Source organism: Neophocaena asiaeorientalis, unplaced genomic scaffold (assembly GCF_003031525.2).
Source record: "Neophocaena asiaeorientalis asiaeorientalis breed wild unplaced genomic scaffold, Neophocaena_asiaeorientalis_V1.1 scaffold438, whole genome shotgun sequence".
NCBI lineage: Eukaryota > Metazoa > Chordata > Mammalia > Artiodactyla > Phocoenidae > Neophocaena > Neophocaena asiaeorientalis.
Window position 1 is genome coordinate 616,508 of NW_020173491.1, and position 5,616 is coordinate 622,123.

Genomic DNA, 5,616 nt, shown 5'->3' on the forward strand with positions numbered 1-5,616 from the left:
GCCGTCATTGAGTGTCGCCACCCCCTGCGGGGGGGGCGCGGAGGCGACGAAAGTGTACGTCACGCACAGTCGCCATGTTTGTTGAGGGCCCAACGATGGCTGTGGAGGGGGGCCTGGGTGGCCTTTGGTCAGGCCACGACGCTTTTGCGTGGCCTGGTGGATGATGAATTTATGGTTTTACATATGGGGAAATTGAGGCTCCGAGCCAGTAGTCGGGACTGACCCAGTGTCACACAAGGGATTTGGCTTGCTTTCAGACAGCTTGAAGCCCAATATAGCACTCTAGCAAACTGAGTTATCCAGCTTCTCATTTATTGATAGATGTTTTTTTCTCTTCCTCCCTCGATCCCTCCCCCACCTCTCTCTGTCTCTCGCTCTGTCTCTGTCTCTCTTTCTCTCTCTCCCTTTGCTTTCCGTTGTTTTTTCAGTAAAAATGGTAACAGGAAGAGAAGAAAATGGGAATAATGTGTATGGAGAATTGAAAAGCAAAGAAATGATTAAGGAAAGGGCAAGAGAGTGTTTTCTTCTGGGAAGGGAGGAGGAGAATGTGTTATAGAAGAGGTACAAGAAGTGTGGGACTAGGGGCTTCTCTGTGATTTTAGTGGGGTACTTGGGCAAGTACACCCTAAGCCCTCTCCAGGTCTGTTTTCCCATCTGTAAATTCAAGGGTTGCTCTAGTTATCTCCGAATTCTTTTCCAGATATTATGTTCTCTGTGTCCATGAAAACAGATTGTGGAAGATAGTGGTTTCCTTTCTCTGGGCTAAATATTGTGGGTATAGTAGATAGTTAGGGACCATGGGCGTATTACTTAACTTGTCTAAGTCGTAATTTCTCATCTGGAAATGTGGGTAACAATAGTACTTCCTACTGTGAAAATTAAGATAGTACCTGGACACAGTAAATGATCATGAAATACTAGCTATTATTATCGTTAAATTAGCAATGTATTTAAGGCTCCATTTTCACAGAAAAGCTTTGTGTGGATTATGCAACCATACTGAACTTAATGGGCCTGGGAGCCCCCTCCCGCTGTATAGATTCCCCCTTGAGGAGAAAAAAGGGGAACTAAAGATGTTGCAGTTGGAAAGGCCAAGTGGGAATGGTCTTGGTAAGAGGGATTACCCAAGGTAAAACCTCTCAAGGATCCGGGCTCCTGGGGTTTTCCATATGCCTCAGAAATTCAGACAGGTGTGGTCCCCTGGTGCCCCACCAAAGGATGACTCATCACAGGGAAGAGAGCCACTAGGCTCACAGACTGACAACTTCCTGCTCCCCTGGGCTTTTCCCTGGGTGTCCACACAGCCAGCAGCCTTCCTGCATCAGGTAGATGACCTGAGATTGGCTGAGGCAGGTCAGGTGGAGAGTGTGGCCTTGCAGATAGACTGCACCCAGAGCAGGAGTCAACACAACGTGTTATTTTCTGTCTTCCTGGTGCACTCACCTTACATGGAATTGCTGTTGTTCAGTGATTGGACAGGGCTTTCCCCAGGGCGGTTCCTGTTTGCTCCCAGCAACTTCCCTGCTGGTGAGTCTTAATTGCTTAATTATTAGGGCTGAGAAGAGGCTGCTTTGAAAAACACACTACAGGTCCTTCCCCTTCCCCCCAAGAAACCTGCCCTAAAACAACACTAGTAGTTCATACACACAACCACAGAAGAAAATTGGGCCTTTAGACTGTGCTCAGAAGTCACTGGGTTGGTGTATCGCCAGAGAGACAGCTTTGGGATTTTTTCCCTCTGTTTAGAACACTTGCCAGTTCATATCTGGTCAGCATTTCCCTTTAGGGAACTCTCAAGGTTTCCTGAGTGTAGGGAACAAGGAGAGAGAGGGAGAGAGAGAAATCCCCTTTTAGGAAACTCCCTTGCTTCCTGTAGTTTCTGAACCACAACTTCCGTCACTTGGCCAGTCTTGCCTACCTGGCTGGCCTCACCACCCAGGACAGTTAGCACCAGGGATAAGACCTTCACAGAGTCTATATTCCAGATACTGTAGCTGTTTGTTTTCTCTAATCTCCATATCAACCCATGAGAGGGTGTTGAGGGAATCACTTATTTCCCCATCTCATATTTTCATTGTGAGGGCAGGCGGTGGATTCCTACCCTTTTCTCCAGCGGGGCTGACTGTGGAAGAACACATGCAGTGCCCCTTGCCCAGTCTCCCCCAGGGCAGGAGAAGAACTTCTCTGACCCCACTGACGGCTGACTTTCTGAGAAGGATCAGTGCTGGGTTGGGCCGCCCTGCCCCCAGAGAGGGTGTGTCATTATCTGCCGTCTGCGGTTGCCCACTGTGTCAGTGACTGTGTGAAGTATTTTCACTCAACCACATCCTCCAGTCCAGCTTTGTCAGTAATAAAGATGACACTTTGATCTCTAACTGTCTGACACCTGCTTTTATTTCTCAGTCCTGAATGCAGGAGGGGCAGGAAGAGTGTTTACTGGCTTCCTAAAACTCCAGAAGTGGTTGATATTTTTATCATTCCTATTTTAAAGATGAGGAAAGAGAAGCATAGAGAGGTTCTGGAACGTTCCACAGAGCTGGTAAGTGAAGTGCTAGGAATAGGCATTTGATTCCTGGCAGTTTGACTCTGTACTGGGTGTTATATACGCAACCGGCTCCCTTTTCTGCCCTTGTACAAAAGCAAGAGGAAATAACATGTTCTCTTAATGTTTGGACCCTCCTTGCCTTGGGATGCTCTCAAAACCAGGCAGACTTGAACCTGTCATATTGCTTGGCTCACCAACCAGTCCAATAAACAGACTCAAGATGGAGTGTTTTCCTGGGTTCTTTGTTTTTGGTGTAATAACACCTAGGGCTTAGAGTAAGGAACAGGAATACAACTGTGCTTCAGCCTCACAGAAATTTTAATACATTGGCAAACTGTTCAGTGTCTCTTATCTCCCTTGTCACTAGTCCAAGTTACCGTCATCTCTCCCTTTGACAGCTGTGGGGTCTCTCCCACATTCTTCCTGGCCTCTCTCTAAATTTCAGGAGCTACAACTGCTGGAAGGTTGGGAGAAATTACTCTGTGGCCAGAGTAATCTTCTCAAGTTATAAATTTCATCAGTTAATCTCTTGCTTAAGACCTTACAAGAGCTTCGCATTATGCTCAGAATAAAATTCAAACTCTAACTTGGCTTGCAGCACTTGCAAGACCCATCCCCTGCTTTCTTCTCCTCCCTCCACCTGGCCCAGGTTATACTGCCCAAGGGTATTTGCACAAGCTGTTGCTTCCTCTAGCTTTCTTTTCACTGACTTAACTCCTGCTCAGCCATCAGATCTCAGTTCTGGGAGTGACTTGTTCAAGAATTCATTCACTGGTCTCTCTGATGAGTCAAGTCCCCTGGTCCCAGGCTCGTGGGGCACTGTGGCCCTCTCACTCACAGCACTAGGGCCAGTTTTACAGGCATTTGTGTGATATGACTGGTGCATGTCCATCTCCAGATGTCATCAGAACTTCAGCTCCAGGGGGCCAGTGATCTGAGCCTGGATTGAGCTAGAAGTATTCCAGGAATGGAGAGCAGCCCTTCTTGGCTGGAATGTGCTGAGGCAGGGGGGCACCCGCAGGTAAAATAGGGTTGGATCCTCCAGAACCTGGTGGGCCAACTACTTTTGGCTGCGTTGGGTCTTTGTTGCAGCTTGTGGGCTTTCTCTAGTTGCGGCGAGCGAGGGCTACTCTTCCTTGCGGTGTGCAGGCTTCTCATTGCGGTGGCTTCTCTTGTTGCGGAGCACGGGCTCTAGGCACGTGGGCTTCAGACGTTGCAGTATGCGGGCTCAGTAGTTGTGGCTAACGGGCTCTAGAGCACAGGCTCAGTAGTTGTGGCGTATGGGCTTAGTTGCTCCACAGCATGTGGCATCTTCCTGGACCAGGGCTTGAACCTGTGTCCCCTGCATTGGCAGGCAGATTCTTAACCACTGCGCCACCAGGGAAGTCCTTTCCCATGTTTTTAAACAGCAAGTGCACCATTTATTTTATGTTCCAAGATCTTTCTCCTTTCCCCGGGGGAGGAAACCTGGGGTCGGGGGAGGGGGGCGGGGTGAACCTGGGAAGAGCACTTAGGGGATATTGGCCTGGGAGGGAGATGATGGTGGCTTGGACTAGGGACTTTGGAGTGGAGACAGAGAGGGGAAATTTGAGAGGGATTTTGGTGGTAGAATCTTGACATTAAAGTGCAAGGGACTTGTTTCTCCTTCGCTGCAGAAAAACCTTGCTGCTTCTGCTGCTTCTCATCATGTATTTTTCTCCCTTTATAATTCCTTTGCATTTTTATTATCCATGCTGTTGAAACTCCCCTAACATTAATTCAACCTGCTACTACTACTACAGCATTGAGGGGAGTTATTTATAAAATTCAGTCATCTTAAGTGGGACGCAATTTCTGGACCAAATTCTACTACAAAGATTGCCTGCCTGCCAGCTCCCTGATGCTCCTAATTCTCAGTATTTTCCCATCACCCTTTACAGCAGGGTTTCTCAACAATGGCACAGTCAACATTTGGGGCAGATAATTCTTCGTTGTGGGCGCCTGTCCTGTGAATTATACGATGTTTGGCAGCATCCCTGGCCTCACTCACTGGATGCCATTATTGCCCTCCCACCCCAATTGTGCCCACAACAAAAATGTCTCCAGGTATTGTCTAATATCCCCTGGGGAAGTGGGGAGAGACTAACCCCCACCATTACCCCCAGTGAGAACCACTGGTCTCCACAAGTTCAGGGAAAGCCCTGTCCCTGGGGCTGAGCTAATGGGAATTCAGATTCCATCTCCTCCTCCCTTCTGCATACTCCCTGTGGGACACACACACACACACACACACACACACACATCTAGTATAATGAAAGCTCTCTGAGTTCCCTTTGACTTGCTGTCCTGTCTGTATTGAATGTGGAACAACATGGCTTAAGAGAGTCCTGGTCAGTCGTGTGTCCACCAGGCAAGTGACTGAACAACTCAACTCCCATCACTACTCGCCCATCACTGCTTCTCCTCAGCCTGTCTGTAGAACATGTTCTTGCCAGGACTAGCTGTCTTTAAAGCCAAGCTTAAGTCTCACTTCTTCCATGAATCCTTGTTGGCCTGTTCAACTTCCTGTGGCTGGTAGGGGCAGTTGAATGACTGTTTAATTCATTCATTCAGCAAATATTTACTGAGCCCCTACTATGTGTCGGGCATTGTTCTGAGTCTTGGGAATACAGCAATCAACAAAGCAAAGTGTCTACTCTCATGAACTTACTAGAAGGGAAGAGACGATGAATGAATGAATGAATGAATGATGTAGTGTGGGGGCATAACTGTAGGGGTTTGGACGGATCGATAGTCTATCCCCCATGTGTGGTAGGTAGTTTCCAAAGAATGCCCTTCCCTCCCTGTATGTGCAGACTGCTCTTTATATCAAGATGCTGGGATGGCTCTGTGACTGCATCGACCAATAGGATTCAGTAGGAGTGATATTCCAGGGCTTCTACGACCAAGAAGAAGACTTAAGAAGACTGTTGGCTCCTACTTCCTTCCTCTTGGAACACTTGCTTTTGGAACAGTCCCACTTGGAACCTAGTTGCCATGCCAGGAGGAAGCCCAAGCCCAAGCAGCTATGGGGAGGAGAGCCAAGCCCCGCC